This window comes from Dermacentor variabilis, chromosome 8 (assembly GCF_050947875.1).
Source record: "Dermacentor variabilis isolate Ectoservices chromosome 8, ASM5094787v1, whole genome shotgun sequence".
Classification (NCBI taxonomy): Eukaryota; Metazoa; Arthropoda; class Arachnida; order Ixodida; family Ixodidae; genus Dermacentor; species Dermacentor variabilis.
In genome coordinates, this window is record NC_134575.1 from 129758196 (window position 1) to 129772042 (window position 13847).

General features: G+C 47.4%; 1 long non-coding RNA gene across 1 annotated transcript in view; it reads left to right on the forward strand.

Moving 5' to 3' along the window:
• Window positions 1-9890, forward strand: part of LOC142590587 (uncharacterized) — a 284368-nt gene extending 274478 nt beyond the window's left edge. The window contains exons 3-4 of the long non-coding RNA XR_012830196.1: window positions 5313-5795; window positions 8953-9890. This is a non-coding gene — a long non-coding RNA (uncharacterized LOC142590587). The remainder of the gene's footprint in view (window positions 1-5312; window positions 5796-8952) is intronic.
• The last annotated feature ends 3957 nt before the right edge of the window (window positions 9891-13847 follow it).

The window sequence follows — 13847 nt, forward strand, 5'->3', positions numbered from 1 at the left end:
CCAGGCCAAATTATTGACGGGATACCAATAGGAGCTGTCCTCCTCTGTGACCAGGCCTTTCCTTTGCAGCGTCACTTGATGAAGCCTTTCCTTCACATGAGTGCAAGCAACCTAACAGTGCAAACGTTCAATTACACACTCTCAAAAGTGAGGCGTGTCGTTGAGAATGCCTTTGAGAGATTGAAGGCTAGGTTCAGGGTCTTGAAGGCAATTGAGTGCCAAATCGAAAATGTCAACAGCATTGTGCGAGCTTGTTGCATCCGTCACAATGTATGCGAGCACATGCGTGATCAGTGAGACACAGTGGAGTGCTGAAGCAGCAGCTGGGGAGCTTCCGCATCCTGTTTGTGTGAGCAACGCAGTGAGCTCGTCAGGTGAAAGTGTCCGACGTGCTTTGGCGAAGCACATCTTTTCATTGAAGCCATGACTACTTCGAAAAGCTATATTTTAGGCATGCAGTTGTGAACAATGAACAGAACGTGAAAGACTGGGCAATTTTTGGAGCATGTGTGTACACGGGTCTTTATTCAGGGCTCTCTGGGCAGTCAGGTTGACGCTCCTGCCGGCTTTCAAAGTATTGGCGGATTATGGTGACCATCTCACGGCGTAGGTCATTGGCCTCCTCCTGGAGTCTGACCGTCTTTTTGGATAGCTTGTACTCCTTTTTCGCCATCTTTTCGGCACGGTTTTCCTGCCTTTCTAGAAGCAGCACAACTTTATCTATAGATGATGTCGGCTGTCGCCTTTTGCGCGTGTGACTTTTCTCGGATGATGCAGCAGGTGTTGAAGCCTGGCTTGTCGATGCCTCACTGGTAGAGGCCAGACTGGTCGACGCCTCGACATTTACGGTGTCTGGACTGCTCGGCGCTTCTGATGCCGGTCTTGAGGCAACAATCTCTGCACCCTCTGGCAGCCGCTCCACCATGTCCAGCTTAAGAAAAGAATAAGAACAGAAGGTTACTGAATGTTGTTTCTAAGTGATTATTACAGCGTTGCATGATGAGTGGAAATGGTACACATAACGTGCAGAAACACTTCAATATACTAGAATTTTATGCAATAGTTGCTGTTTTCTCTAAAAGAGTTTTGGTACACCCTAGAGCACATGGCCTACGCTGGTACCCTTTTGTAACATAACCAGCCTTACCTATCTCACCCTATTTTCATAACTCCAAGAAAAGTAAGAAGTATTGTGCCTTCCGGTATGTCGGAAATGTTAACCAATGATTTCCAAGCTACACAGACTGACGCTTATTAAAATTATCTGTGCATTTTAGTACTCTGGCACACAACGATGCATCGTGTTCATGTCATGTGCTTTAGTAACATGAAATTCTCTCAACTTTACTCCCAACTGTCTCCAGCGACAAACCTGACCGGCAAAAAAAGAAAAAAAATTCAGTGTGTCAGCCCATTTCTAGTGTTTGCATACAACCAAAATAAACAAATGTTGCGCCTGAAAGCTCTCTTCAACCAGGCTTCTGTCATTCATAGGCAGGTTTCCCAGGAAGGTGTGAAGCCGTTTGTAGAATGGGCACTGAGTTGCAGCAGACCCAGTGCCAGCAGTGCTTGCCTTTCTGAAATAAAAAGTACAGCTAAGAGTCACTTCTTTACGTCGTAAGGGATGAACACGATTTTTTTTCTGCACAAGTACAAACTGCCAAGAACAATGAACCTCCTTGTGCTGAAAGTTAAAACTGCAGGCAAAGTGGTAAACAACAAGGAGAAAGCTGTTGAATTATCATGCGAGCTCAATAGGCTTCGATCAAAATCAGCTGATAATCAAAATACAAGTTATTAGCCTATAGACAATGTCAAGACATAAGTTTGGGTGAGATTCTTGATTAGGATATGCATTCAGCGCTTTCTGCTCTATTCAAGACGTAAATTTCAATCACTTGGGCTGATGCCATATGCACGACATAGTGTGCTTTTTCCTGCATTGCTATATGCACGACTTGGTCAGATAACAACATTTCAAGTCTTTTAGCACACTGTGTTGACAGCTACCTAAAAGTACCACCACACCCCAGCCTCTGAAAATAGTGTGTAACTATAATAAATTGAGTGGTGGCGTTGAAAAGGCAGGTTCTTGATCAGTACATTGGTGTTTTGTGTCGAAAACGACCTAGAACGTGCCACTCCACTCCAACTAAAAGAATAATGCATGTAATTAATTTTATTAGTATAGTATTATTGTTTTGTGGCTAATGGAATTTCAAATAAAACAAGAAAGCAGTATTCTTTGCATTTAGTGCGAACACTACTGCTTTCATAGTGCGACTTTAGCGATTGTTAGCTGCACTGCATCGCAAGCTACAGGAAAGCTACTGCACATGTCAAGATCTTATTTCGAGTAGCTGATAGAACAGACTTCTCGGTGCAAATACATTCTGTCAGGCTACGCTGGCCATGCCTAGATTACGGCAAACGGCTACATATCAAAACGAATTGTACTACGCTAAGATGTCATTGCTATTCCCGCATTGCTGCATGAGCGTTACAATGACTCCAAAGTGTCGAGAAAATCACGTTCGAGCCCACTTCAAGCAAAATTCGACGTTGCCTATGGCACCGAAACAGACGTCGGGCAGTGCGGGGCGCCAGATTTTATTGAACATGCCTGACAAGGCGTATATATGTCGGCTTAAAAATCACTAATAAATGCATGGTAACTTACTTGTGAGCCTGGGCCAAGTTTTCCATCTTGTGTTTAATCTGCTTGACTGTGATGCACACAGCGTGCCCACATTCCTCGCTTGCGAGCTGGTTAAACAACGCCGTCATCCTCGGGTACACGGGCGCATAGTGCTTTTGCGCTCGCAGTTCGGCCAGGTGATCTTGCCACAGGTTAATAAGCAAATGCGTCAGTGACGCTGTCCAAGCAAAGCGCTTTTGCGCCGGCGCGCTCACCTGCAGCGGGGACACGTTGCTGCTGGGGGCTGCCATCTTGGGTGCGATCGGAGATGGTTGTTCGGCCCGTTCGTTCGGTTACCGGCGCGCGCGATTGGCCTACTCCGCGCCGACGTCGCCAGCCGTGGGGCGCCGCCCCGTTTTTGGTGACGTCAAAATGACGACACGCTCCTGTCAATCATCCGCCCACCGAGCATTTCGTCCGAACGCGACGGGAGTTGAGAAATTTGGAGCGATCATACGGCTTCGCATGGCGCGTCTGGTGGATTGTATTGGATCCAACAGGCGGCCTTTTCGGCTGCGGAATGGGAGGTTTGAATCCAATTCATAGTTTAATTCTAGAAAATGGCGCTTCCGTTGGAAACTTAGGTTGTTGCGCTGGCTTTTCTAGAGGAAGGAGGAGAGCGGGTGGCGGTGCGAAACGCGTTTGAAGAGATGGCAGAAAGTGAATTCCGGCGTCGTTTTTGTTTCTCGAAACAAATAATTCGTTGGTTGTACAGAGAAATCGACAAGATCATCGGTGCCAGCGAGCCACTGGAATGTTGTCGCTGCCTCTTGAAAAGTGCGCCACTCTTCCCGTCGTTTTTTTTTCTTTTTCCTTCTCGCTGCGCGCGACACCACCTAGGGACGACGCAAAGAACCTAATAGTTATAAATTGCAGTAGTCACACGTACTACTATTTGAAAACGTGTTTGGGCTTGAGAAGAAAAAAATACATTTCTTTAGATAAAGATTTAATTCACTTGGAAGACGAGAAACATTTGGTTTTGTAGTACACTGTTTGCAAGCAGACGACAAACGACGCAAGTAAACTCCCGGGGAGGTCACCGCTTCCTGATTGGCTGCTCTCTCCGCCCCGCTGTCACAAATTTTGCATACTGCAACTCTGTGACGTTGCAGCAACTGAACAGAACGCGTATCGAACAAAATATCTCCGATCGCGCCCCTTGTACGCGTTCCAAAATAGAACGGAGGCGGTCCGTTCCATCGAGCCGCACACAATTGGTCAATTTGAACCGCGACGAATGCCATGACGTCAATTGTCACGTGAGCCGTGACGTCTTGCTGCTCATAATCATTCCGTGTCGTCTGCTAACGGACGAACGCCACGGAACGGACGGAGAGTCCGTCCGGAGCGATAGAACGGATTAGAACGGCTACCAGACGGCTTGGATTGGATTAGAACGTAAGTTCTTGGGACAGTTAGCATCTTTCGTATCCGGTTCAATCCGATTCCGCGCTCCCAACAGTTGGAGAAGATGGCGTTTTTCTCTGCCGTGCCTTCTCGTGTCGCCTGTGCGGCTGCTGCAGTCGCGCAGAGACGACGACCCGAGGTAGATGATGCATTTGAAGAGTTGACGGAAGAAGAGTTCCAGCAGTATTTTCGTCTGTCCAAACGAACAGTGCGTAGCTTGTGCGACGAGCTTGACCCTATCATTGGATGCCAGCGAGCCAGTGGCCTTTCCACAGAAAGGAAGGTGTTGTGCGCGCTGCGATTCTTCGGCACCGGAAGCTTCCAGAGGAGCGTTGGTCGCGAGGAACACGTAGGCATGGCACAGTCGGCCGTGAGCAGCACCATTCACGAGGTGACGGAGGCCATCATTTCCGTGTCTGCCCGGAGAAAGTTGGTGGACTTTCCCTTCGCACCGTCTGCCAAGGATGAGGCTAAGGCGGCGTTCGCGCGACGCGGCGCCATTCCAGGCGTGCTAGCGTGCGACGACGGCACGCTGATCGCCATCATGAAGCCAGAGGGACTCAGCCCGGCCGACACGGCGAGCTTCATGTCGAGAAAGGGTTATTACGCCTTAAACGTCATGGTCGTAAGTACCGTTGGAATGTTTTACTTCAAACTGTTGTCGCCATTTTTACTCGCCCATAGTTGCAATTGTTCAGTTTAATGTCCAAGCTGGCATAACAAGTAATGTAACGATTAAAAGAGGACATGCGGGGAACTGTTTACGAGCTCGTTGAAATATGACATGTCGGGAGTAATGGTGAGTGCCATGTGTTGTGCATAATCAGTCTGCCGTTCCAAAATTGTGTTTTAAATGGGCAGCAGTCGTAGCAGAAATGGATACACTGTAGGGAAGACACGATGGAAGCATTTTGAACACGGAAGTACTTACAACCATTACATGGGCTGGCTTTGGCTCGTATGGGGGTTCTTGCGCAATATCGGGCCTCGAGTTTTCATTTAGCTATCAATTAGTGCGAACCATAGGCGTCCACATAAGGGGGGGGCGCATTGCCCCCCCCCCCAATTGCAAGACCCTGTGCACGCCTATGGCTGAAACAGTCTGCTACTTGTACCAGCGTACGTGTATTCTTTTGTGCATATGAATGGCAAAACGGATTTTGAACGTATCTGCAGCGCTATTTTGTATTGCTCCCCATTGCAGGTGTGCAACGCGGAACTTCGCATTCTTGTTGTGGACCCCCGGTTCCCTGGTTCGTGCCATGACTCTTGGGTGTGGCAGCATAACCCGCTGCGTGCACGCCTAGCCGCACAACTGCAGCCTGGCGAGTATCTGCTTGGTTAGTATTCGTAATGCGTACCCCTAACTAGGGCAGAGCACTCAGAGCAATGTTGTGGAGAGATGTATCGGGGTGTTGAAAAGCAAGTTCCGCTGCTTGCAGCGCTTTCGGACACTGCTATACAGCCCCGATAGAGCAGCGCGAATTATTTATGCATGCGTTGCTCTCCATAACATTGCCTTGGACGCGGGCGACTGGACATCGGACGATTATGGTGGGGAAGTGCCACCAGCTGAGGAACCAGAGCAGCCAGGAGACATCCAGGTGCTGGCACCACACGACGTGTTCCTCAGAGGAAGGCAGCAGCGCAGCGCCGTTGTCAACCTTTTCTGAAGGACACAGGAATGGTGAGTTTTCATAATACATAATTTATTTATACAAAGTGCAGTGCCCTTAGGCTATCACAGGACTGTGTTTGTACAGCGGAAAATACATTGAAAAATTTGTATACACAACAAGTGCACCTCCATACGGATGGTCAATGTTCCAAATCAACACATCCGACAGATTATGATAATTTAAACACAGACGAAGTACACTTTGTTTCGCCAAAGACCGATCAGCTTACTGTCCATTGCCTACAAAGTATTTACTAAGGTAATTGCAAATAGAATCAGGAACACCTTAGACTGCCGTCAACCAAAGGACCAGGCAGGATTCCGTAAAGGCTACTCAACAATAGGCCATATTCACACTATCAATCAGGTGATAGAAAAATGTGCGGAATATAACCAACCTTTATATATAGCTTTCATTGATTACGAGAAAGCGTTTGATTCAGTCGAAACCTCAGCAGTCATGGAGGCATTTCGGAATCAGGGTGTAGACGAGCCGTATGTAAAAATACTGAAAGATATCTATAGCGGCTCCACAGACACCGTAGTCCTCCATAAAGAAAGCAACAAAATCCCAATAAAGAAAGGCGTCAGGCAGGGAGATACGATATCTCCAATGCTATTCACAGCGTGTTTACAGGAGGTATTCAGATACCTGGATTGGGAAAAATTGGGGATAATAGTTAATGGAAAATACTTCAGTAACTTGCGATTCGCTGATGATATTGCCTTGCTTAGTAACTCAGGGGACCAATTGCAATGCACGCTCACTGAGCTGGAGAGGCAAAGCAGAAGGGTGGGTCTAAAAATTAATTTGCAGAAAACTAAAGTAATGTTTAACAGTCTCGGAAGAGAACAGCAGTTTACGATAGGTAGTGAGGCACTGGAAGTGGTAACGGAATACATCTACTTAGGACAGGTAGTGACTGCAGATCCGGATCACGAGACTGAAATAATCAGAAGAATAAGAATAGGCTGGGGTGCGTTTGGCAGGCATTTTCAGATCATGAACAGCAGATTGCCATTATCCCTCAAGAGAAAAGTTTATAACAGCTGTGTGTTACCAGTACTCACGTACGGGGCAGAAACCTGGAGGCTTACGAAAAGGGTTCTACTTAAGTTGAGGACGACGCAACGAGATATGGAAAGAAGAATGATACGTGTAACGTTAAGGGATAAGAAAAGAGCAGATTGAGTGAGAGAACAAACTCTAGTTAATGACATCTTAGTTGAAATCAAGACAAAGAAATGGGGGGCATCGGCAGGACATGTAATGAGGAGGGACGATAACCGATGGTCATTAATCTTTACGGACTGGATTCCAAGGGACGGGAAGCGTAGCAGGGGGTGGCAGAAAGTTAGGTGGGCGGATGAGATTAAGAAGTTTGCAGGGACTACATGACCGGGGTAGTTGGAGAAGTATGGGAGAGGCCTTTGCCCTGCAGTGGGCGTAACCAGGATGATGATGATGATGAAGTACACTTATACAAAGAATCCTTTAAATAGAATGCCACAGCCGCGGAAACAATTGTACCCTCGTCACTATGCAAGAGTCTGCAAGGCTGCCACTTAATAACAGTAGTACTCGTGAAGCAGTCGTAAGGCAATGCTTAATGCCCCTTCATCTGAAGAACTGCATTCGCTGCTGCTCCCAAGCTAGCATTGTCTTATGCAATATGCACATCACAAAGTACTTCTTTCCTAGTGGAACATGAAACGCGGTAGCAACGTGAAAGTGCAGCCTTTTCTTTAAATATCACATGAAATATGAAATAAAAACATCCCTTGACCCATCATAGTCATGACAGACTTGATGGAAGCAATACATATGATTGGCACTCTGTACTCATGGTCACCATCAGCAAAAGGTGCGAAAAATTTTCATAAAACGCATCAGAATGAACGCAACCGCCGCATCCTGTGCATTTTGACGCTCAGTGTACGTTGGTAGGAGTGAGGCAATATGCTTGCTAGCCATCTCTTGTGCTAGCTGTATCAAAACTTCTGTGCAAGCATGAATACGCAGGCGAGGCAAGCAAGTAAAGCGTAATGAATGCGGATTCAAACACAAAAATGTAACGCCGAGTGTAGTGACAGCATTACACTCGTCACATCATGTCCAAATGGGTAGATGTAAATTAACGTAAAAGCGCAAAAAATAGGTCAACTTTATCACACTCTATGATGACAAGTACATCACAAACCTTGTAGTACAACATGCTTCAGGTAGCAAAGCATGTGACAACATTGCAACATCAGCATCACACAATTCGTTTTCACCACGGCATGTAAAACTTGCAGTTACATTTACGTGACCTTGCAAGAAAGAATGACTATCCCAGGTATATCCATTCCCTTGTCAGTGTTATGAGTCACTGACTAGAAGCATTCATTTCTCGGCAGCAATTGTAGTGCGATGCTAAACAACAGGTGAATCATAATTGTAAAAAGGTGAGTGCACTTGCCAGCTGTGATGAAACATGTTACATAAAACATGAATAATTGGCTCTACAATCTCACAGCACCCAGAAAGTGTCACGCGTGAAAGTTATTCTTGCAATGACTCCCTTGGAACGAAGACTACAGGAAACCAATCACTGGTGTGGTGCAATGATGATGGTCATTTTTATTCGTGAAACTATGCAACTTAAAGAGTGACTAGTTTGGTGCTTCGGAATAAAGACGACATTGTAGTCGTTGCACCTTAGCCTCACTGTGCCGAAATGAAAATATCACAGTGCAAACACTATGCGGTAACGCTTCATAATGAGTGCAGTAAGCTACAACACAGTGAAGCAATATAAATATCGCAGTAGAAAACCCATACACAGAAATCGACAACTATTTGTAACGATTCCAGTGTGAATGACTAGGCGCCTCCGAAATGTGTAAATAAGAAAAGCACGCTGGCATTGCAGCTGGATAAGCATAAATAGAAAGAGGCAAATACAACAGAACAAAAATGGGTGCGCGCATTGCACCTCTCAACCAAAAAATCCTCCTCTATTACTCAAAGGAAACTCAAACAGAACAAAAATGGGCGCGCGCATTGCACCTCTCAACCAAAAAATCCTCTATTACTCAAAGGAAACTCAAGCAATAAATAAACAAAACAAACGGAACTGGTGAAACAAATGAATAAAATAAATTAATTTCTCGCTTGCTGCAGGTGCTCAGCGATGTCCTGCGCTATGGCGCGCACCTGTTCCAGGATCCCCTCCTGGGCTGCTGCCGTCCGTTCTGCCGCGACAGCGAGGCGGGTTTGGGGAAGCCTCGATTCTGCGCAGCACCTGGAATGAATAATTATGGTGGAACTGTTCGCATCAGTTGCTGATTAGTCGCAACCAGCTCACGGCTGCAAGCTGCTGTTGTGAAGAACTGCAACGTGCACAACGATTCCCTCTCTGCTGAAGAGCCACGGGCCTGATGGCATTCTTTGGCAGTGTCAAGCTTCGCGTACAAGCTATACCCTCTTCGTTTGGACAGACAAAGACCTGCTGGAACTACTCTTCCGTCATCTATTCTAATGCATCTCTCACCACCAAACAGCCGTTTTCAGGGCTAACCAACCTTTCGTCCGGCGGCTGATCGTTGGCAAGATACGTTACCGAGCCCTCTATACAACGCATATTTCTTGTTTACATCCCAAGCTGGTTTGTTTTTCAGATTCATGATTTACTTATAGCAAAGCATAAAGAATATTTATGTCCTTCATGTAAAATGACACCAAAGGGCCTACCAACCTGCAGCACCTCGTCGCCCTGTTCCAGGCTGCGGGCACACTGCGACGACATCGTAGTCAGGGTATCCACCCGTCGCGGTCGACGTGGTGGCCGAACAGGGTGCTGCAACACTGAAAGCACACAGCATTTTATGGTACCAATAAAAGTGGCTATGGCCATGTTATGGCTTATTGGGCTAGTTCAATAAAATACAAGAGCTCATTTTATTTAACAGCTTGAGGATCAATAACTTACCAGGTGCAGCGGCCACCCTTTCGGCAGGCGCCGCGCCGCGCGGTGGATCCTCTGCCGCTGTAGAGTAAACACATTAATGTTTACGAACTGCACACACACTTGGCGATAATTAAAACAATCATTCCTCTGATGCTTACGTGTCGCTGTGCTCACGCCCGCAGCCTCGTCTTCGACGACGACTTCCATCGCATAGGTGGGGACGTCAGCCTGCTGGAAAATGTCGTAAGCGTGGCTATTCGTTACAATGCCTATGTTACAATATTTGCGAAAATATTGTGCAATTATTGAGTGCTTAATGATCCCATGTGTTACCGTCCTCGTGCACTTCCGTGAAGGCATTTTAATTCTGTGTTAATCACTTAACCCCCCTTTTCCCGAAAACGCAGCCAACTGAGATTCTAGTTGATTAACATACCTGCTTTTCCATTCTCTCCTACGCTATTTTTCTGTTCACCAACGGTGTTGCGTTCTGCTAAATGTAGCACTTACAGATAATGGCAAACTCTAAACCGGCACCATTCAGGAATCCATGATATTACGGCGGCAGTGTGCTTACCTCTTGGTAGGGGAGGTCGGTCACGCCGTGGAGGCGGACCGTCCCGGTGAGCTGCAGTACTCTGCCATGGAAGCCATGCAGCCGCCCCCCTCCTGTTTTTTCTGAAAATACACGCCAATGTCGAAGGACAAATCGCCCAGGCCATTGGACGGTCACTCACCTTTGTTCTTGGGCAAGTGCGGCAGCGTTGCGGCGGGCCTCGAAGACTTGCTTCCGCCACCACTCTTGCCACTGCTCGACGGTTTTCACGGCGGGGCCTTGCGTGTTGAGCTGGTCGGCTAGCTGCTGCCACAGCCGTCGGCGGTCGCCAGCAGTGAAGCGTGGCCCCAGCTCGCTGGATCTTATAGCCAGCTGGGGATGCTCTTGCATGAAGGCGACCACCGTCTCCTTCTGAGCCTCCCACACGCGCGGCCCCTTCGCCGGTGCTTCTACGCTAAGCGCCATGGCTTCAACTGAACGACTAAACCAACCGCTTCGAAATTCGCGCCGTGTGATTGAAACGTGGTGGTAGCTAGCGCCATCACTAAACGTTTCGCAAAACTGCGACACCACCTAGCGCCAATTGAAGACATTAACCGCAATATTTTGTTTCAGTCGTTTTGCATTCCAAATTGAATCTTTTAAAAGCAACAACAACACATTTTGCTACTCACTCATAATAGCAAAATATTTCTCAACATGTTGCAAACGCTTCTCAATATATTATGCGGTCCCCAAGCAGACGTCAAAAGCGTGACGCAGGCTTCCACTTCGCTCATTGGCTGTTTGCTTCCTCTCGTTCTCGCGAACACTGCGAACCGCCTATTTCGTGACGTTTAGAACGGAGGCGGTCCGTTCTATTTTGGAACGCGTACAAGATCGCGCCCCTTGTCTACTGCACGACGAAACGGACGGAAGCGGCGGCGCAACGGAGACCGGCGAGCTCCGTTGATGTCAATCGCCGTTGGATTTCCAACGGCGCTCGCGCTGCCGTGTAACTCCGCCTAACGGCCGTTAAGGCCAACTGCCGTTTTCCTTAACAGCCGTTAAAGTGCCCATGTAACAGGGGTATTAGCCCACCTGCTACTATGACGAGGTTGCGCACGTGGGAATTTTCCGCGAGCTTTTCTTTTGCTCGCTCCTAGACAGAACCCTCGCACGCGCTCAACCACGCGGCCACGCTCTCACTTTTCTACCAACACGCACAGTAAAACCACTAATAGCTATTTGTCTTGCCACTTTCAAGCTACTATTTAAAGACTACAAACACACTATGTCCCACTCGGCTGCATGTGTTGGAACACGTGGCACGAAAAGACGCTCTAATCACCCTGCAAAACAAATGTACACGAAGCACACCCGCGCACCCGAAATATGAGACAAGAAAAGGAAAACCACCCAATTACTATTTAAATGCAAAAAACCAGCAAATAAAAACAGAAGCAAGCTCAAAGCATGCACAAAAGCTTATGATTTCGTCGTCGCCACGGAGCCCCGAAAAGCACGTCCATTCGCCACAAAATCCAAGCAAGTTTCCTCGGCTGCTTTCCTGTTGTACAGCGCCATCTGTGTTCGCGACGCCACCGCTACGCTTATTTCCGTTGCACTGTGGAAGGTACAGTTTCCCTTCTCTAAGTTTGTATAGGTGTTCTGTGGTGGTGTCGTCAGAAACGATCGTCATCGTATCCCTGAATACTGTGAAACTGTAGTGGGCACGTACTTCGAAGTGGAGTTCAAGAGACTCTTCCGGCTGTTTAGAAGGACTTTCGATGAGCTGAGCGCTCGCTTCATGGCATCCGCCTTCTTCCCCGATGCTGTACAAGGAAGGCGGCAGATTTCGGCTGAAAAAACATGCCTGATAGCTTTAGTCTACATAGGCTCCCAGAGCTCAATGTACGCTATTGGCGATAAATTTGACGTGACGGAGTCGTCGGTGCATGTCTGTGTCAACCGAGTCGTCAAGTTTTTGCACGCCATCAGGGACGAAGTAATCTGTTGGCCTGGCAGCGCGGAGATTGCCCGCGTGAAGGCTGGATTCCTTGCGAAGAGTGGTGGCAGGGGGCCCCATCGATGGATGTCATGTGGAGATCCTTAGGCCGGATCAATCTGCACATTCTTATTACAACCGGAAGAAGTTTCCGTCCATTATACTGCAGGGAATCTGCGACGATAAGAACAGATTCACGCACGTGTTCGTCGGTTTTCCGGGATCAACACACGATGCGCGTGTGCTGAGAGAAAGCTCCTTCTTTCAGAACGCATCCGCATTATGCGACGGTGGGTATCTTCTTGGGGACTGCGCTTACCCGCTAATCCCGTGGCTCATGGCCCCCTTCAGAGACAACCAGAACAGTTTTCCTTCGTGTAAAAGAAACTTCAATGGAAGGCATAGCCAACAAAGGGTGACCATTGAAAACACTTTTGGACTGTTGAGCAACGCTTTCGAAGGTTGTACTTCGTTGACGCCAAAACTGTAGTACAGAGCTGCTTCCTTGTAATGGCTGCCTGCCTTTTACACAATTTTTGTAATGAAGAAAGGTTTTTTTGGAAGAGTTGGAGACTTTGCCACCTTTCGACGATGCAGGAAACCGAGAGCCAACAGGTCATATTGACCCTAATTTGTTAGGCTACAGTGAGACTCTGAGGGAATACATTGCAAAGCAGCAATGCTAACGCAGCCTCATTTTCATGAAGATTGTGTCATGCTACTGCCATGCTGTCTGTGTAGTGCTTGCATGAATTCTAGTGCTGTTCAAGTTGAAGTGAAGCGAATAAATGCGGAAACGTATTTTCACACAGGTCACGAAACACCAACGTGCAAGTGTTTACTGCTTGTTTGTTCGCATGACATCGATGAATATGTCAAACTTAGCCATGCGCTCCTCGTGGCGCTTGTCTGTGGCTGCATCCATTTTCATCAGCGTTTCGGCAAGGACATTGAAGATGTCCTCTGCCTCTTCCTGGGGGGCATGCTGGCGGGCACCTCCTCCATGTCCCTGTAGGAGTCCATGTCCTCTGCGGCCACACTTTGCACACATGAATGCAAACATTACATCACTTTCTGTAGTTTGCACCAAGTACTCCACTAGAAAACCAGCTGCACAAGAATGGACACATATGACATGTTTCTTTTGCTCTAACTGCGTAGGAAAATAATAATCATTGTTTACAATGTAAATGTTATTCCATGTTGTAGTCAATGCTTAGCCTTGTCATGCGTGTTCCTTCTCATGTACCAAATTTATTCTGCCATTCCAGTTGTAAGCCAGTTGTAAGCATTCCAGTTGTATTTAGTATACTTACTCTGAGTTTTCTGCAGAGACTCCAGTCTCGAAAAGTGCTGGTGGTTTTATATGATGTTCTTATTCCAACACCTAGGCCAGCTCCCTACAAGGCGTAAGTTCTATTAGAACTATTCAGCAAGTCAGGTAGACATTCATTGGACTGGGTACTCACTCCTCATACTCGCACGGCACACGGTGGTGCCCCGATGTATTATTTTTTGTTCTCGCTCATTTGTAGCTGCGCTCCAATGACTTCCATTTGTTTTCG